The sequence below is a fragment of the Pygocentrus nattereri genome, chromosome 24 (genome assembly GCF_015220715.1).
Source record: "Pygocentrus nattereri isolate fPygNat1 chromosome 24, fPygNat1.pri, whole genome shotgun sequence".
In the NCBI taxonomy this organism is placed as follows: domain Eukaryota; kingdom Metazoa; phylum Chordata; class Actinopteri; order Characiformes; family Serrasalmidae; genus Pygocentrus; species Pygocentrus nattereri.
The window spans coordinates 13247511-13268972 of record NC_051234.1 but is presented as its reverse complement, the minus strand read 5'-3'; the positions used below and the strand labels follow the sequence as shown (position 1 = coordinate 13268972).

The following is a 21462-nucleotide window of genomic DNA, read 5'->3' as shown; positions in this document are numbered from 1 at the left end:
TAACCACCCCACCCCAATGCCTGGCCCTCCTTCACCCCAACCTGCAGCCCCCTCCCCACTCCCACCTGTCCAAAATGAAAAATCCGTCATTTTCCATCAAACGTCCAACCAAATATTATCTACACTCCATTCCGAGGGATCGAATCTTATTTAGTGTGAAAGAGATTCGCCATCTGTTTTCAAATTTCATTCCTCCATGAACTTTATTTTCTCTGACTTTGGACAAAATTATAACCCGATCGATCCGCAATCTGCCCCCGCCGTCTACATATATTTTCCGCGGCCGATTCCCTTTTTTTTCGCTCTCGGTCGCTGGTCAATTTTTCGGACGCCGGAGCGCCTCGCGCCTTCACCGGACAGATTGAAACTCGGCGCGTGATGTAGGGGTGAACCCCCGTACCGCGCGCTCCTCCACTTCTTCACTCCTTCTCTCCTCCAGCAACACACGCCCCCCGACACTCCTTCACCTCTCTCCGCTTCCTCTCAGCTCCTTGTCGGCGCGCTTCGGCTGCACCTCGTGCGCTCTCGTCACGTACGGAACAGGGGGTTTGATCTACCCCCATCCCATCCCACCCACCTCCTACCTCCTCCTCCTCCTCCTCCTCCTTCGCGCGCCCCGTCCCGCTACTCACTGCGCTCGGACTTGCGTGGCACGGCGGTAAAGAACCTGTAGGGTGGGCGACCTTTTCTCTCATTCTTTAAGTTCTAACTAGTGTGAAAGGGGTCGTGGCGTCGTGGTCGTACTGAACCAGCTCAGCTTTAGTTTTTGCGCTCGTATTTCGGTCTCTTGTCCTTTTCGCCGTTCCTCCTCGCAGCGCGAGGCCGGCGGCGCTCGAAGGTGACCGTGCATGGCATGAAATCACTCAGAAACTGGACGCAACAATTGAAACTTGTATATCAGCTGATTTTCTGTGGTTTCCAGCCGGTGTTGGTGGGAGCAGTGCGCGGGACTCCGGAAATCCCACGCGCAGAACCAAAGTCCATGTGAGGAAGCAGCGCCAGGTGAGTTCCTCTCTCCCTCTACTCCGAACGCGGGTCTGAATCAGAACATACTTCTATAGAACATTAGATTGCAAAAGTCCAGTTGGAGCCCACACGACCTTATTGGACTTTTGTAGGAAGGCTTTGACTTGCTGTTGTTGAGATGTTTCAATGACATTAGGTTTGAGTCTTTTTTAATTAGAAAGCCTCACAGTATTACTTTGGGTTGTGATGGGGGGGAAAGTGTCACATTGTTACTATCACATAGCTGGAGGGGGCGTGAGTAAAGTGAACGGAAGGGGAACTGGAAGGTGATGCATGGTGTATTTGTTCTTGTATTGATTGCTCAATTTGTTTTGAGCTAATTATTGCGGGAGAAAGTGTGGTATCAGTTTCTTTTATCAGTTCCTTTTCCCTCGCCTCTTTTTAAGGGGCCTGTTTGTAGTGGACTGTAGTTGGCTTGGTTGTTTATGCAGATGGAAGGTAGGGGTTTTGAGCAGTCAGTCATGCAATAGAATACATGTGGATTAAACAGATCTGCTTTAAGTCAAACCCACCTATACACTATTTCATTATATATGATGTAAGTGCACTTGCGCTCAGTGGAATTGAGAGGCCTATGTCAGAACTATTTATAATGTGAGAGACAAAAATATGAAATGAACTGGCATAGCTGTAAAGAATGTATGCACATTTACACAAAACTCAGTGAATGTTCAGTGACATCCTATTGAATTATATAGATCAAATCTCAACTATATAAAAGAATGTACTAATCCCTGTTGGACCTGTACACTTTCTTTTAAAAACAAAGGTGCCAAAGGGTTTATGAACCCTCAAATAGTGCAAAGGTTATAAACAAATGTAAGATTTTTCCTAGATCAATTCACCACAGTCTAGAAGCTTGTAGAATGTGGTCCAAGTTGTCCTCACCTGTCCAATTTCTGTTGATTACAAACACTTAATGAACTGTACTTACATGTTGTAGTTTAGCCTGCCATGTAGTTGAACTTGGACACCTAAAGGTGTCAGCTTTTATTAGGGCCAATATTTATAGAGGCTATAACAGCCTTATTACTGTAAAAAGCCTTGCTTCACTGAGGATCAAACACTCATAAACCCTGTGCCTGATTATGGCCTCTCCCACATCCATTGTCAGGACAACAGGACATAATAGTCAATGACTAAATCATTCCCCATCATCTTGGAGGCTGTCGGGCATGTTTATGGACTTCCAGAAGGCTTAAGTAAAAGTACCGATGCAGAAAAGGGCATGGAGACTTTATATAGCTGAGTATTTTATCTAATGTAGCTTTCTTGGGACTTAGTTTGCCTCTTCAATTTAGATGCATGGACTGAGGCCTGCTCGCTGGAACTTATGGACCAAGCAGCGCTTAGCAACTGGTCTGTAGAAAGATTCATACAGGTTTCAAATAGGATAAAAGTGGGCGGTTTTTAGTATTTTCATCAAAGTTATTAGGACTAGGACTAAGTGGTGATCTTTCTCAATCACTGACTGTTTTAACACAGTTATTACACAGTTTTAACATTTGTCATTTGAGTTTTACTATAGAGTCTATCAGTGTAGTATAAGCATATTGATGTTAGCCACTCCAAAAAAAATGACCTATTGCTACCATCCAAACCAATTTGTGTTGTATTTTCATTTTTTAGTTGCTAATTCCAGTCGCTACTCTCTTATGCCACCCTCACTTAACCTCGTATTTCACAGCTGAACTGAAGCTAATTTAGCCACAGTTAACTGCACTCAGCTCCAGCCACTGGAGGAGTATGCTTAATTACCCACAATTAAATCCTTGTGCTAACGAGAAAATTGCTCTGATATGAAATAAAGTGACATGGGCAAGTAGAAAGAGCAGATTCTTGTGAACTAGGGTCAGAGGCAGGTGGTGTCAGTTAACAAAGGTGAGTGATTAGTGTGGTAAAGTCAACACCCATCAGCTCACCCTCATAACCCACTGGGAATTGTCTTAACCAAACTAAGAGGGGTAAATGATTCTGAGATATCCATCATGTGGAAATCGAGATTTAGAAGCAAACATGGTGCTGTTTTCTGTCATGTTTTAGAAGAGCATTTGATAAATAAGAACATGCCAATTGTAGCATAATGGCATCTATAGATTAATGTTCACTCAGTAACCTTTCCTAAAGATTTATCATTTTGGTCCAAGCCATTCCCATAAAACTCAAGACGGATTGTAAATAAAACATAGTTCTGTAAAATACAGAACATATGGAAGAAATTCCACTATGTACAGGTATGATCACACAATTCTTGGGCACCTGCATCAAGGACATCAGAACAAAATCAGATTTTCCAACCTTTTGGATGCATTTTAGATCTCAGGATTGTAGCTGAATAGAGCTTAATGGCAAAATAAAGCATCTAGTTAGATCAACAAAAAATGCCAGCATGTCACACCATGTTGGAATGGAAGGGTTCCTTAAATGTTCCTGACTGCCTTTGGAGTTCCCACTGTAGCTCACACTCCATACTAAATGTACAGCCTATACTATTCTAATCATAATGACCAGTCCACTGGTTTCAATCTGCTTATTTGTGTCCAGTCCACGTTATGCTCTGTCGCTGGCATGAGAGGCCAACACAGGCAAGACGAGTGGGTTAGAGATAATTGTAAACAGTGGTAGTAATAACACTGGGCCCAACAGTGATAACAATTAGATTTGATTTCATTTGAGGATGCCTCCACAGCTGCTACCCCTGCCCCCCTTTAGCCCCCCAACCCCTCTCACAGACCACGCTAGTGCCCCACCCCCCCATGGGGCCCGTCTCCCCCTCAGATTAAAGTGGGTGTGTTAATTCGGTGGTGTAGCGATCGAAGAGCTCTGGCAACAATGGGAAATGGGCTATTGATCAGACCTGCTCAGATTAAGACTGGGGACTGGAGCTCTTTCTCGCTCTCTTTACCTCTCCTTTGCTCTCCATTTCCCACTTCTTGCTTTGCTCTCTTGCCATCTCACTGCTCGTTCCTCCTCTCTCCCTCTCTCTCTCTCTCTCTCTCTCTCCTTCTTCTCTGTACCCATGCACATCCATTCTCCTCCTGTCTCCTCTTCTTTTCCATCTCTTTTTCTCTTCCACCCTTCTTCCTTCCACTCCACACTAAAGGCCTTTTTGGTCAGATAGATCCCCCATACGGGTATCCCTTTTGGTTCCCTAAAGAACATAAACAATGATCACTCCTTTAAAGAATCATTCTTGTAAATGTGATGTGAGTGTGAAGATCCCTTTAAAGCTTAGAGAACCTCCACATAATGTGAGTTCTTTACCAGCTAAGGGTTTTTCTAGAAAGCTTCAACCAAGCCAAGCACCTTTGTTTCCTGTATGGATTTCTTACTTCTTGCTTCTGCTGGATGCCATAGCCACAGACAAAGCAATGTCTATGAAAAGCAATACATTTTGAGTAAATGTATAATTAAGGAGGAAATATAAGCAAAGTGCCCTGATGAACTTACTGTTGAGAAAGGACACATCTCATCTTCAGATGATGACAGTTTTATTTTGCACTGAAAAGCCAACAAGCACTATTCAAAGAGACGAAATTAGCTCAATCAATAATAATAGAAAAGCTCAGCTTCCCTAATGGAGACTTCATCAGTTGTCACAGTTGTCATTAAGCAGACTACTGTGCCATGTTGCTCACCAAAAATTGGTTTCAAGTTAGGGATGTAGAGCACAAAACATGCTAAAAATCTGAGAAGTCCTTTTCCTCCCTTGTTCGTCTTTTGTCTCTTTCATGGACAAACAGATAGACAGACATTATCGTTATTCTGAGGTCTACTGGGAGACTACTATAATTACAGGCCTCTTCATTCAGCATACTGTCATACTTTTTGTATGTAGCATTTTTAAACAAAGACTGAGTGATCAATTCTACAGTAATCAGTTTGCTGGTTTTGTCCTCTTATGTTTATGCACTTCATTAAGTTGCTTGTCGCAACAGTTATTCCTGTTATGCTTAATCAAATATTTGTGTTGATTTTTCTATTAGGGTTCAACATGGCAAATTATTCTGTGATTATGTATCCACATGTGGGATTTACTGTTAATCAGAGTTAATTAATCTCAATTGTATTATTTATTAAAATAACATCAAAGGTATCATTTTGTCACAGTTGACATTTTTAAAGATTCAGACTTGGTATATAAAGATGACGATATGACAGTATGACAGCTGGAAAAACAACAAAATGTATCTTGTGGAGATACATCAAGAACTAAACCAGAGTGCAGGAGACTGAGCCACCTGAAAAAAAATGATATTGTTGTGGCGCTCTTAGGTAGAATCGCACACTAGGGGGCGACAAAGAGGAGTGTTTGTGCAGTCCCGCTCCGCGTAACTCACATCTCAGTCCCTGGCAGTAGTTTTGAGTACTTCCATCCTTTCACGATCCATCTTTCTCCTGTCTTTCAGCATCTCTCCTCTTTCCATCAACCGCCCCCCTCCTGTTTCCACACACGAGTGAATTCCACAGGTTTACCTAATGGATTATTAAGTAGCTGATTGAGGATCAATTAAGTACTTAAAGTTTGTTAGGCAGAGTCAATGGCTGTGACGGCTTGCAGTGGTGGTGGAGTAACTCATCGCCAACATTTGAAAGAAACTGCAGGTTTGGCCCACGAGGCCATAGAGGGTCTTTGTTTCAGTTCATCTTGATGGAACTTTAGCCAGACACTAATTAGTTCTTAGTAGAAATGACAGAGGCAAGTTTAGATGGTGGTAGGAAAGATATATGCAAGTGAAAGCCGTGAAATATAGTTTAATAATGCAGCGAGACATTTCTTTTACATGCACCAATTATTCCCATATTGTGGAGTAGAAGTGATTCAGTGTCCAAACAGAAAGCACTCATGATTCACACGGAAAATGTTTACCTAAACTCTGTGTAAGCCAGAAACGTTTCTCTGCGTGTAAATCATTTAAAAAGAGTCTTAAAAGACTCTTCGGGTCATATGTTGTTGGCTTTGGGTCAATATTAGTGAGGTATATGCAAGAACCGAGCACAGCAAAGATGAGGCGCTGAAAAAAAGAGTTGGCAAAACAAGAAAGATAAGAGAAAGGGCCAAGAACGAGGGGAAGAGAAAGGGCTTTCTCCTGTGGTCAAAAGAATGAGAAAGAGAAAGAGAGAAGGAGGGAGGGAAGAAGGGAGGGAGGACTCAACACACAGTCACACACACGCGCGCGAGCACACACACTCTCTAACCTCATACACGAGACAGAGGAGCGGAAACGGGTCGAATCCTACTTCAAATTCTCTTTCCTCTCGGCTTGTCGACCGGGGAAAACAAACCGACCCGAGGCACAGCGAATGGGGATTTACTAATTAACTACTTACACAGAGAGAGAGAGGGAGAGAAAGAGAAGGAGAGAGAGAGAGAGAGTGAGAGAGAGAGATGCGCACCTCCTCTGCGCGCTCCCGCCCTCTCCCTCACTCACAGCGCTCGTGCTAGCTGGTGTAGAGGTGCACGCGCGGTCCCGGGCTTCCAGCGCCCCGCACAAACTGCGGCCCGGTGGAGAGAGGGAGAGAGTACGGAGCGCCGGAGCGGCACGAGCGGAGGTATGGTAGCGACTGCACCGCCCGCGGATATTATTACGCTTATTTATGCAGCTTGTGTAGAATCACGGGGGCCGTAAACTTTTCTTTAGATTGTCTTAGTTTGGAAGTTTTGTAGTATATTTTAAAATATGTGTATTTTACATCTATTATTATTATTATTATTATTGTTGTTGTTGTTGTTGTTGTTGTTTTTATTTTTAGACATTTTTGCAACTTTTAAAAAAGTTGCTATTGTTCATTTTTAGACTTTTGGCGATGTTCATAGTTTATCCTTCTATTTTTTATAACCAAACGGCACAAAAGAAAAACACTGAATCTTGATTACTCGTTAAGGGGACGCGGATGTGTCTGTATATGTGACTGTCGACTCGCTCGGTTGAATGGCAGAGTCGTGTGTGTTCAGTGTGCAGAAACATTAGCTGGGTTTTGCGTGTTGCTCGTGGCAGCCCGGATCAGTGTGCGTATTTGTTAAGGCAGGGCTCGGAGCCTCACCTACACTCCACACTATCAATCAGTCAATTAGACAGTCACTGACTCGCTAAGTGGAGACATTTCATGAGCTCTGCGTTCATCCCTTCCACCTGCCCTTGTCCAGTCGTCGGCCATCCAGTCCATTTCCTCGCCTTTCTTAATGGTCATTAGAGACCTGCGAGGGAGAGTACTATATTGAGTTCTACAGTGTACTGTGTGTATCTCATAGCTATAGGCGTATATTCACTTGATATTTAAGGCCTATCAAGTGTTTTTTAAATACACGCACTTCTTAACTGACAGAAGTACGGGTTAAAATATCGCCTAAAATACATTTTAATGAAAATTTTAAAAAATTCCAAATTTGCAAAATGCCAAATTTAGGACACAAGTCATGGGGATATTGTGGAGTTCGATGGATGCTCTGAAACACGTTTCTTTGACACCTTACAGGCCGCTAAGCCGGGGGAGCTTCAGCCGTGGAAAAGTTGGAAGAGTGCATGTCTAGTTTCCACGTAAAGCCTTCAGCGGGTGAGCCACAACTCAAAAAGTGAAAAAGTTCAATCAAAGATGCTTTTTTAAAGCTCACATTGGCCAATTTGGAATGCATATCCACGTGCGCAGCGGGAGCGCCTCATCAATTATTTGCGCCGCTCTGTTTTTGATAACAGGTGTTTATAAATCGATATATAGACATGTAGGTCTAAGCACATCAGATGTCCTGATCTTCCACTAGATGTATCGAAACCAGCAGAAAGTTGTTTGCGTTTGTTAAATTATTCACTACTTACCAGGCGAGTAAATCCAGAGGTCGCTCAAGATCTCCGCTTTCACGATTTAGGTCCTCGCGGTTTCTCTAAAAAACTTTTTGGGGGTTGTTTGAGGCTGATCCGAAGAAACTGTAGGCCTCAAGTTTCACTACGAAGATGAAAAATAGACTTTCTTTCAGGCTGCATGCTAATGGATTTTTTAATGATTACCGTAGTGCACATTTTTTCTGATTTCTATATTTTATCTGTTTAAAATGGACAGTCAGACCTACGTTTCAGTTTTGAAGACAACAATCAGTAGTAGGTTCTAGCTCTATGTAAGTTACATACTGTTGTCAGAAAAAAAATGAAAAGAGTAAAAAAGTAGTTTGCGCTTTGAATTGAAAGCAAAAATGACATGACATGAATCTAAATCTAACATTCAAATCGTGCAGTGAAAAACATGAAATAATGATTTAAAATTTTCTTCATTCACTGATAAGTAGTATTTTAGATGATGTTGTAGTCCATTGTGAAGTGTTGAACGCACAGTGGCTGTTAAGTGATTAAAAACAGGACTGGAATGAATCTGTGATGGGAAAACAAACGTGCTCGCCTAATTCTGAACACTGAACACGCTGAGGTTTCCAGATATTCACTCTCTCTGGATCCTCCACTGAAACAGCGGCATTCTACACATTTGACCGCGTGTATTTGCCTGTTTTCACAGCTCATTTCATTTCTATCATGATGGTCTAATTCACTGCGGTCTAAGCCGCTTTCTGATTTCGGACATTTGGAATGTCGTTTAATTCTCTTCCAGCGCTGCTCTGTGCCCGGGCTCGGCTCCCTCCTGCGTCTCTCCCTCTGTCAATATTTGGAGGAAATATTTCCGACATTAAATGGCATTTGGGGAAATCTCTACTCTCTACGTCCCTCAGCTTTGCCCCCCTCCCTCCTCCCCTAACCCTCCACCTACTACCTCTCACACTGCGGAGGACTTAGAATAGCCTGCTGTCAGAGTTTCAGAGCATGTCTGAAGCGAAAACCTTGAGTCTTCTATTAGAGGAAATAATAATAATAATAATTATTATTATTATTATTATTATTATTATTATTATTATTTAAACATGAATGTCTAATGGATGTAAGTAAGATTTGATTTATATCAAATAATTTCAATCATTTCTAGAATTTTTTTCACAAATTAACAAGCAGTCCAGTTTACAGCGTGTCCAAGTCTAATTAAACTTAATTAATAATAAAAAAATACAAAATCATTCGAAGTTGAAATTTCCAGATGCTCATCTGACAATTCCAAGTAAAATTTTGAACAGACTAATTTTTTCGTTTTTTTTCTGCGTCCTGTCGTTTAAATTTATTCTGCCTTTTAAATTTGTAAATGAGCTCGTGCGTACAGCTTTTATTTCAACACGCGCATCGCATTTATTTGTGCCAGGCGTCCACGTGCTCCTAACGGATACACATTACTCTCATATTCTCTCCGTATTTTCTACTTTTTTCAGCTTTCTCTGTTTTTTTTTTCTTCTCATTTCCGAGCTGCTGGACTGCGGATTTTATTAACATCACGCAGTAAAAGACGGACGGAGAAGACTTGGTGCTTGGTAAAGAAATACAAAGGCATCACACTTTCTTACAGCAAGTGAAACTTCAGATTACTCTGAATTCTTTTTCCTATCAGGAAGCTTCGTGTGGTAAAGCGCTGCGTTTATATATTGGATGAAAATACGGAGGTTCATATTTATTAATAATTCGCCGGCGCGCGGACAGCCTGTTTAAGCTGTTTAAGCTCTCGCCTTATTGGCATTCTGATTAAGTCAGCCTACGATGAGTCCAGCTATTAAACACAGAGGTCTGACTTTCGTGCACAGAGTATAGGAGGACTTTCTGACTGAGAGTCGCGAAATCAGCAGGCTAGCGGCTGTGTGAGCGACTCGCGCGGTCTCTCGAGCCCTCTGACTGAGTGTGTGTGAGAGAGACTGCGAGAGAGGTAGACAGAGAGAGAGAGAGAGAGAGAGAGAGTGAGAGAGAGAGTTCAGATCTGCTCACTTGTCACCATCAAAACATTAAACGCTGGGAGGAAACACTGATTTGTCTATTGTGCTTTCATTCCAGAATCCTCTATACGACGTGGAGCGGCAGAACTTCTTTTGCCATTCCCATCGGATCCAGTGACACCCAACGATTCTCGGTCCGGTTCAGAAGGGTCCGCGGTTCGGGCTTCGGCCCGCGCTTTCCATCTGAGGCAACCCCACTCCGGAGATCCGGTAAGTGCGTGAACCTCTAGAGCTCCAACCACCTTCATCATGCTCTCTTATGAGTCTCATCTCTGAGGAATACACACCTGCTCCAATCTTTACTCCACTCCCTGCTCAGTTTCTGCACTGAAGGAAACGAAAGTCAACCCCACCGTGGCGATACACGCCATACATACTTTATCATTTTTATTCCCACATAAACCTGATGACCTCATCATTACCAGGTATGGTAATTGTGGAGTTACTGGCTTAGGCCAAGTAAATGTAATGAAATAGGTGCAAACTCGTTTAACACGTAATGCCCAATAAAAATGACGTTATTTATCCACCTGTACATCATAGCTTTTTGGGCAAAACACTCTTCAGTCTGTAGGACTTACTCCCTCCAATTGAATTGATCTTAACTAGCTTCACCTACCTAACTAAGCATCATACAAGATGTTTCTAGATATGCATTAGTAAGTTTAACAAATGTTAGTTATATTTTATAGCGGAAGTTCAATCCCAGTGGACTTCCAAGCACCAGAGTCAAACTTCATTTCTTTTCATTTGATTTGATCTCCTATTATATATTACCCATTTAACAGCTGAGCTGGTTAAGAATCAAGTTAAATGTCAGTAAACTCAATTAGCAATTAGACACAGTTGCTCTTCTTATCCATTTTCACTCTAAACACAAAATACAGGAATTTTAAACGGGTCCGTTTTAGGTCAGCCTGCAATCCAAATTGTCAGGGCTTCTGGAAGTTGTAATCCTGCATTACACTCATACTAAACCGCATTCTAACATATTCCCCTATCCAACATCCTATACATGGCTAACACAATCAGCAGCTCACTATGGTGTTCTAGACTGGTGTGTCTCATGAATCCTTCTTATCTTTAGTCTTGTGTACACTGGTCGTACTTAGCTATGGTGTGTTGTATTTGTGTAAGATGACTTTTCCATTTGGGTCCTTTTTCCTCTCATACTGGTTTACAGTATTTGTTTTTCCTGCCCTGGTCACCCTCGATTTGCTCATTAGTTCTGGAGCCAGATTTATGGTGCTACATAAATAAAACTGAATTTTATTCAACTCCCAGTCAGGAATAACGTATAAAGGACCACCTTTTCACTGACATTCTGTATTAGACAGTACTTGGTCAACATGAAGACTCTTTTGCACCTTATCAGCTGCTCGCCCTCCGTCACTCTCTCTCTCCTTCTATCCATCTGACATCTTCCTCTATCTCTCTAACCTCTGTTTTGCACACTTAGTAACTACAGCATTGGACTCAACAACAGCACACACACGCACACACATATATACCTATCTCCTGATCAGGCTTGTTGGCCATGTGGAGAGTAGTAAAGGTCAGTGAATCGATGGGGCCCAATTTGACAAATCCCAGTGACTCTTATCAACGTGTAGGGAAGAGGGATGCTGATATAATGTTTAATCCCAACAGCAAGTGCAGGGAGAGAGAAAGAAGAGGCAGAGCAGTACTTAGAAAGGCAGCTATGCTCATGGGTGGGAAGAGGAGGACATTTGGAAAGAAACAAGGACAACTGTGAGTTTCTACAGACCTGTCTTAAGCCTCTTCATGAGAGCATTCATAGCAGTTAATTCATTAGTCTGCTTTTCAGTTGAGGCCAGTTTGTGAGAACTGCCCGGAGGAAAAGAAATATAATTTATGAGAATACATGAAATGAGTGTAACTTATTAGTGTGGTTATGTATATGTTATCTCTCTTATAAAATGTACTACGTATAGAAAATAGCCCTATAATTTTGCTTTTGGGTTGTGGTTGGAATTTCATCAGGTTCTGAAATGGATCTTGGATTGGAATATATGGTTCTATTGAACCCTTCAAGTGGTGTAGTGGTGCCTTTACATGTTGTGGCGGTTCTTTAAACTTTAAAAGGTCCAAATATAGAAAAAACAAAGCCCTGTTTTAGCAACACAGGTAAAACTTACAATTCATTCTCCAGCCCATTCATTCCAATAATAAGTAAGAAGTGATACTTTTTTCATCCCACAACCAGGGAAATTCCACCTCCGCATTTAACCCATCCGTGAAGTGAAACACCACATACACACTAGTGAACACACACACTAGGGGGCTAAAGAAATGTTATAATACATAATACATTATACATAAACCCACAGAAACATCGATATTGGGCCTCATAATGGGCTGTTTAAAAATGTTGTTTAAGGCATCATCAGCTGAAAGGTTTTCCACAGCAGAATTTCTTGGCCACTTGGACCATAAGTGGGCCGCAAAGCACCCTCGGGTGGTACTCAAAGGAGAGGAGCAAGAGGAGCAAGTGGGCATTGGAACAAAAAATAAGAATTAAAACATTTTATAATAAGAATGAAATATAAAACATTAAACATTTAATCAAGCCCTGTAACAGTGATGCGCAAAGCAACTTCGTATTGTGCCCCTTATCTCTGGAAACAAAGAACATGCCCCAACATTTCACTTGTTCATGTACAAGTGATTGATGTAAAATAAATCCTTTGTAGTAACTTTTGCCTTAATTTGCTATCATTCTACCTTAAAACAAGCTTATATTAGACTAATCTGATATTTTATGGCCAATGACATATGCTTCATGTTGCAGGGGTAGACACCCAAGCATCACTTTGTTTTCATAATGCCATTTTTAAGCAGTTGAGTTGTTTTTCCTGGGGTCATTTACACTTTCTAGTCACGGCCAGATTAAGATCATCTGGTGATCCTCGGTAGTACAGTTACAGTGCCTCCTCCTGACAAACTCATTGATACTAACATAATACAAGTCAAGGTATGAGACCAAATGCATTACTAAAATGTTGAGCCAAGTAATCAATGTACCAATAAACAACAGAGGTGTTTAAAAATGTTGGACAACATAATTTAACCCTACCACACAAGATAACTTTGAACAAATGACCAAACTGTCAAACATAAACAGAATATGAATCTCAACCAAAGCATAGCCAATTCTTCACAATGCTCTGTAATATTGCTTATTTTAAGTATACTGCAGGCTTGTCCTGCTCACCCTTCACAAAATATCTTAACTGATCCAAAGCTAACTGTTTGGTTAAAGATATTAATCTAATTAATTTTTAAATTTTGTTTTCAGGAAATGTTTTGGTGCACACAGCAATTTGATGCCAATGGGCAGTTGCCCAGGTGGCAAAAATATTCGATTTGGCCATATTTATTGTGATAGGTGAGCCTTGAGGTGGAAAAGGCTGAGAAATCCTGCTTTATGGATCTGTTTTCTCATGGCACTATCATTTTTAACACCTTTAGGTTTAGGAGTTTAGCCAAAATAGACAGAAGGTACAGATGACCACCACACACACAGAGATTAGGAGAGACCAAGAAAGTTGCTTGGCCGAGCAAGCAGACTGACGCTCTTGTCCTGTCTGTTCGTCTAAATACCAGCTCAATGTAATTCGATTGAGATTAGTTGCACTGGCATGACAGGAGGTCCCTAGTATTGCCAAAGCACTTAGGAGGCAATGACAGGCTCCCATCGATGTGTGCTAATACAACACTCCACAACTGGCCATGCATTACTACTGCAGCACACACTCACTCACACACGCAAGCACAGTAGTGTGTCAGTGCTCATACATTACTGTGACAGAACAAGAAGTACTTGAGAGAGAGCGAAAAAGAGAGAGAGAGCGAGAGAGCGAGAGAGAGAGATACAGTACCAGGGCTACTTCCAGACATTGTAGGACCAGGGTAAAGTCAGAATATGGATGTAGGCTGAATGTGAGTCAGACAGAGTGAAACAGAGGCAAGAGGCCAGAGGGGTGACATAAGAAGGGAAATAGAGGAAATGGTAGAGGGGAGAGTGATGGAGAGAAAGGAGAGATTGATGGAAAGAGTGTGGTAGAGAGAGGAAGAGTAAGTGCTCTGGGAAGATGGATGGAGGCAAGTTTGAAAGAAACAGGCACAGCCAAGACGTTGAGAATCTTTACAAGATCAGAGATTAAGTCAACATGTCCCCGGTCAGTCATTAATCCGATTTAAGAGCAATTAAGGTAAGACTGATCCTTTCCCCACAGAGAGACAGAGAGAGAGAGAGAAAGACAGAGAGACAAAGAGAGAGTATATATATATATATATATATATATATATATATATATTTATTTATATTTATATTTATGTGTGTGTGTGTGTGTGTGTGTGTGTATTAGCAGTAGTAGGGTGCACACTTGAAAAAGAACATGTGATGTGATCTTGGATGCAGTCAGAATTTCTTAGCATGATATGAAAAACCTTATTGATTTTTAGGGTTTCTGAGAGAAGAACCACAGATGTGCAGTAAATTTTTAAAAGTGACAATCAACAAAATGTTCATATTTACCTTATTTTTCACATATCTTTAGTGCAGAAAATGGACTCAAACATATATATTTTAAGCACCATGTTCAATGTTTTCAAAATATCTTTAGCATAGTTCAGCTGGCATATTTATTGTTTTCAATTAAACGTTGCTTTTAAATAAAAGCAGTTGATGTCATAGTAAACACTAACAGTTTCAAAACGTTTCACTGTTTGAACTCATCACGGTTGTAATGTCACAGCTATGAAAACACATATGATCACCCATTTATATACATTTCAGTTCAGAATGCTTTTTCAAGACATGATAAAGAGTGACGTCTCAGAAGGCATTCACCTACAGTTTGTGTGCCCCTGGTGAAATGACATTTTGGTTTTTTAAATGAAAATAAGGACACATCCTCTCCAAATAACACATTTCCACAATGCACAGTTACTGCTTATTTGCTAAATTTCACATAGTCTGTCAAAAAGTTGGCATATTTTACATTTAAAGATTTATTTTGAATATGTCAATCTAAAAAAATAAATAAATAAAGTGTGCACTGACGTTTGCATAAAAATGCGATATTTAAGTTCTCTGTGGATGTGTTAACTTAATGTGTTAATTTTCATGTATAAAACCAACAAAACATGTAGTTTGACCCGGGGTGTCCAGACTTCTGCACAACATTGTATATCAGTCTTAAAAACACAGAAACAAAAGCATGATTAATGCTAAGGGATGAAGGGAGGTTGGAAAATGATCGTGTAAAAGTAAGCTATGATTAATATTTTTGGTACATAATACTACATTTTGGAAGATGCAGTATGTATTCAGGCTCCTTACATTTGTAATGAGGTTATAAAGTAGGATTAGCTCCCCTAAAACTAAAAAGGCCACATAAATGTTATTCCTAGCTTTTGTATTTAACACACCATGAGTGACAAGGTTATGCTTTTTCTTTGGTAAGTATCATGCTGGGAATTTTGACAGTGTTAAAATGATCATTTTGGCCTTCCTGAGTTTTGACCTTGATAGAGAATTACCAGTCATTGTGTCTTTGTGCTACATTTTTCCAAACTAGAAAGGGTCTAAATAACAGAGATTATTCTGGTGAATTTATTTAAAAAGAAACATATGGAAGATAGCAAGTTAATAATGAGTTAATGTGAGCTTCACAAAATCTAGTCTTGATTCCTGGCAATATGAATTTGGGAAGACATCTGAATAGAGTTGTGCTAGCTTCATACATGTGCAACAGTATCCACAATTTTGTGAATTATTTCACACAGGAAACCAAAATGGTTAACTCACCAGATGGCATACCACAAGTATATGTATTGGGCCCTTTACTATTTGCCATATTTGAGTGTAGCAATTCCATTTATAAAAATATTACAAAGTAATGTGTTCCTCTGTGTGCAGTGATGAAATATCTTACAGTCCTTACATTGATGTCTGATGAGTGAACTATTATAGTATAGGCTAATTTCTAAAGATCCCTCTGCCTAAATACACAACATATCCAAGTTATTAACTTTCAGTAAGTACAAATAACTAATGACAGATCAACATCTGATGACTAATGAATAACTAATGAATCAACATCTGGGATATTTCTGATTTTAGATCATAGTTACCTGTACTGTATTTCTTAGCTTTTTTTAGTTTATGGCATTCTGTACCGTCCCGATTTGTCTTATTTGGACAGTTTTATAAAGATTTTCAAATTGTGAATTATTTACATTGCATGAATAAGGGATGGGAAAATGAAAAGAAGTAGTGGAATGTGAGAAATAAAATATACATAAATAGAGCACAACCTTGATTTTTCTTTTGTCCTCAGTGCAGTGCCACTGTTTGTCTCTCTCCTCCTTCCAACCTGCTCTCTCATTATGCTACTTCTTGGTCTCTCATGTTTTAGATGTGTATCGCAGGCCACAGGTTGACCCAGGGCCCCGGCTAGTGTGTACAGCTTCATTGTATGCTGGGAGATTGTGGTAGTGATAACTATACTGATTGACATGTACACAACAGGAACATAAATCAAACACAACACACACACACACACACACAAACACTTTTTAGGCTCTGGTTGGGGTTGGTAAAAAATTACAAAAAAGAAAATAAACAGAGCACAACAGACCTACATATGCACAGTGTTTTACACTTTTTGGAGCTGGTGAATCACACATTAATCACACTTTAATCACACTGTATGAACTAATATATGTATGTATGTATGTATGTATGTATGTATGTGTGTATGTGTGTATGTGTGTATGTGTGTGTTTGTGTTGTGTATATTTGTAAATATATAGAATTATTGACCCATTGGTGGGTCCAAAGTTTTACTACACACCACTACAACCTTAGAACAATTCAACTACATTTGTAAATTAATATTTATATTAATTTACATATTTATATATTTAAATTAATATAATTAAATTAATATCTTTACAAATATGTAGAATATTTTGGTTTTCTTTTTTTTTAATCAAAAATTCAAAATGGCTGCTGCTTTTTACAATAAACATGGTCCAAGATTATTATTTTTTTTATTATTAAAATGAACAATGTAACAATGAAGAACATTTTGGCCTACTACTAAAGTTAGCATTTCAGCATCACAAGGTTGTCTCATGCCAACATCAGTTTTAGGTCCTGTTAATGCTACTATGCAGAGCAAGTGTCTTCAATACTGTACATAAATAAAGAGAAACACAGAACAGAGAAATCTAAATATAATAAAAATGTAGAAAATGGGTTTCAATTGAAGAACTGTGTCATCAATTCGGGGAGTGTTGCTATGCCAAAGTGCCTAATATCAGTCATCTCAAAGCCATTAAATTTTAGACTTTCTGAGGTGTGACACTGGTTTAATATTACAGGTCATTGTGTCCAAGTGCTACATTTTCCATACTAGAAGGGTAGAATTTTGTTACATTAATGCAAGAAATTTATTTTCTTCTTCTAAACTTAACATTTCACAGATACAAGGTTTTTGACGGCATATGATGCCAACAGTTTTAAGGTATTGTCAATACCACCATGCATAGCAAGTGAGTTCAGTACTGTAGACAAGAGCAAGAGAACAGAGAGAAACCTTCTCAGTCTTCACTGTAGCCAACTGTGAAAGAATACTTAAGTGTTGCCATAGACTGAGTGGAGTGTTACTTATTGTTGACCAGGATGAAGCGCTATTGACTGGCTCCTCCTGCCGAGGGATAACTGTGCAGTCCTGAGGCCAAACCCACAGTGGCATTTAATACACTACCCTAGTGGCTGCTTCACTCACTGTGTGTGTGTTTGTGTGTGTGTGTGTGTGTGTGTGTGTGTGTGTGTGTGTGTGTGTGTGTGTGTGTGTGTGTGTGTGTGTGTGTGTGTGTGTGTGCGTGCAAGCAAGTGTGCACAAACGCACACACTGACTCTCGAGTACACTCACGCTCTTGAGGTGTATCCGGCTAGATCAATATGAAATGGCTCTGAGTGGAAAAGAACATCAGGAATCAAGAAAGAAGCAGAGACATGAGGAAGGAAAAATGCTGGACTGCTAGGAAGAGAGAGGGAGATAAAGCAGGAAAGGGGGACTTAAAGAGAGAGAGAGAGAGAGTGAGAGAGAGAGAGAGAGAGAGACAGAAAGAGACAGAGAGGAGAAAGAGAGGTACCTCAAAGGCCGATTCTAAGTAGGATATAATTTGCAAAAAAGAAGGGTACGCTGAGGACGTTCCACACAGGGGAGACATAAGAGAGACATAAGAAAAAGGCAAAGACACAGACTAGGAGTGAAAGGGGCAGCAAACAGTAGCGTGGTGGTGGGGGGGTACAATTTCCATCAGGTTTTCAATTGGGCCGGATCAATAGTGTATTAGAGCTCACCTTGACCCCGTGTCTCCCCCCTCTCCTGGTCCTGCCTCACAGGCCAAGCCACTTGCACACACGGCAGGGGGCTGCATAGGGGGAGCGACTGCATTACTGTTTCCCTCTCTGTGACCAAAGTGGCAGAAAATGGCAGAATAAAAAGGGAGACGGTGAAAGAAAGAGTGAGAAGGAGAAGTGAACGGGGCCACTTGGAGAACAGATGCCACTGAAATAAGATGTGCAGCTGTATTTGTGTGCATGTTTGTGAGGCCAAAAAAAAAAGCATATTTCAGTTTTGTTCCTGTCAGTGTGCACTTTGGACTGGGAAATTGAAGCGAATTTATAGAGATGCTATGCCAGCATAGATCACTAACTTTTCATGTGATTAGTCAGTTATGAAGCAAGTACTTCTAGATTCACTGAGCATCATGTTGCATCATGCCTAATAGCCCCCTTAACTGTGGTAAAATCATTGAAATTCAAAGCCTCTCAAGACTTACTGCTTTATTGTGTAGAAGCCTTGCTAGAAATGATCTTAAATGAGCTTAAATTTACAACATGTAGAACGGAAGAAGTGGTGTCTGTGACAGTTTTGTGAAATTAAAACAAAATAAATGCATCCATCCATCCATCCATTTTCTAAGCCACTTCTCCGTCAGGGTCGCGGGGGGGTGCTGGAGCCTATCCCAGCAGTCTTTGGGCGGAAGGCAGGATACACCCTGGACAGGTCGCCAGTCCATCGCAGGGCGCATGCAAAATAAATGCAATGAAATCAAAATGGTCAGGAATGTCAAAATGGTGTACCACAGGTATGTGTACTGGGACCTACAGTATTCTGCTGTATACAAAATGAATGTAGCAATTCAATGAAAACATGCAAATTTGATTTATATACAGATTATATACCTTTCCTTTTTGCAAATACTGTAGCTTTTGCAGTCAAGCAAATATGTTTTTTTAGATCTTAAATTAGACTCTGTTGAGGGAATTTTAGACATTTTTCCAAAGATCCCTGCCAGTCTGATTACTTGCTATAGGCTATACACTGCAGGTGATAACCCATATGTTCACAATTCAATGCTTGTAGACAATTTGCTGTAAATGATCTAACAAGACATTTTATTCTTCTAAATGGCTTCAGTCAAGTTATAGAAACTTCAGAGAAGGCTAAAAGCAGTGAAAACAACGGGATATGGAATGGCGACAGGGAAAAGTGAAAAGGTTGAAATATTTGATATGTAAAAACAAAAACAATGCTCTGCTAGTCACCTAGATAAAAGAGGTGTGATAGATAACTGTCATCTACTAGGTCATCTAGATGATGCGTAGCGTTAAATATGTGGTTTTTCCCCTGCCAGAAAAAACAGTACAGATCAACGTGGCTGGTGACCAGCAACACCACCATTTGTTGTGTTTTGGATGCTGGTATGCTGGTCAACCAGCATGACCATGCTATGTGAACAGCTACACCATTACCAGCACAAACCAGTACCGGCATGAACATTTTTAGCAGGGTCCACTTTTGCCTGTCAGAGCAGCCCTTTTAGTTTGCATCCAATATGAATCATTTTGAATGAATCACTTGCGCAATGTTTGTATGGTTTTTTTTCTGCATGCACTTCCTAAACTACGGCCGGCCTTGCGCGCGCGCACACACACACACACACACACACACACACACACACACACACAGCGCCTAACAACAAAACGAGGTGCGCATGCTGTGTCCCTCTTGCTGAGGGGGGGAAAAGGGAAAAAAGGGAGAGAAAAAAAGAAATCGATCGCCAGGGACAGTGGTGCGCGTCGGAGGATCGTATCTTGTCAAAATAATATATTACCCTCATCCCCGGCTGATCGATGCGGTGGATTAGGGACGGAGGGTCCTCTCTCTCCCTCCCTCCCTCTCTCTCTCCCTCTCTCTCTCTCTCTCTCTCTCACACTCTGCTCCGTGCAGTTTAATATTTACCTCCATGGAGGAACAGGCACGCCGACGCTCACTCTTAATTGATTCCGACACTTGGGGCTCTGTGCTCGGGTTGCGGAAGAAGGCGGGAGGGGTGGTTGGAATATAGAGCACGCGAGAGGGAAATGGTGAGGACCAGGCAGATGAGAACGAAAGCGAATGCAGTGCGGCTACGAAATGAGAATGGAGGGAGAGGGTCCTTGCGTTTTTCTCCAAATAGCAGCAGGAGGCCATTGTAGCAATCCAGCTCGAGCCTTTTTTTGAAGTGCTCATCAGAAAAACTCGATTTTTTTGTCTGAATATCCCTCAGAAAGGTTCTGTAGAGCGATGCCACTGAAAAACCACTTCTGGCCCCTAAAATGAACAGCTTATCACAAAAATCAAATGTACACAATTTCCCCCCTCACCGCAAACAGTCGATAAGCCCAGACGTTTTTAGTTTTAAGAAGTTTGCCTTTTAGTTTTGCAGCCTCAAAACTAATATAAAAGAAGTTCATGATATGCAAGATGATTTCAGGCTGACTACATTAGATTGTGCATTGATATAGTGTAGCTCCAGGGCAAAACTAAAGAAAGGAAACTTTGGACGTTATATCAACCACACCTGCGGTAAGAGGAGGATATTAAACCTATGGTCTTTCAGTGAACCATACCTTTAAGAAGCCCCACTTAAGGTTTATTCCTGTTAAAAGTCCAAGCCAAGAACCATTCAGAAATCTTTATTTTAAAAGTGTAGAGAACATTTGGAGCAAACATAAGACGGACATGGAAGAAAGCAGTAGTAAATGTTGGCAGAAAGGTCAAATGAGAATGTCTGGTACACCTGGAGAAAAAGCATGAGGATAAAGGACAGATAAATGGTGCTGCTCAGAAGAGACAAATGAATGAGAAACAGGAGACCAGAATGTGGAAATGGAGTACTTAGAGAAAGAAGAATGGATGGTAAGGAGGGTAAAATGAGGGATGAAGATCCAGAAAAGAAAATGAGGAGGGATTAGGGGCAAGTAACATAAAGATAGACAGCAAAAGACATGGAGCATGCCAAGAGAACAGAAAACAACAATAAAAGAGAAAGGAAAAAAAGGAAAAACAATGTGGCAGGGGGTGGGAAAAAGGGGGAAACTAGCAAAGAGGGAGAGACAAAAAACAGGAGCGACAGGGGAGAGGAAGAGTGCCGAAGAAGGACCATATTTTCTGTTGAAGGAAAGTGGCTGTCACCTTGTTCCGCCAGCAAAG

General features: G+C 40.8%; 1 protein-coding gene across 2 annotated transcripts in view; it reads left to right on the top strand.

Annotated features, from left to right (window-relative positions):
- Nucleotides 1–837: 837 nt before the first annotated feature.
- Nucleotides 838–21462, top strand: part of erfl1 (Ets2 repressor factor like 1) — a 59592-nt gene continuing 38967 nt past the window's right edge. The window contains exons 1-2 of one of the 2 annotated variants that reach the window (XM_037533934.1): nt 838–1002; nt 9936–10087. The gene's annotated coding sequence lies outside the window, so the exon portion shown is untranslated. Of the gene's footprint in view, nt 1003–6448; nt 6580–9935; nt 10088–21462 lie in introns of those variants that run through there. The other variant, XM_017703876.2, reaches the window with a different exon arrangement.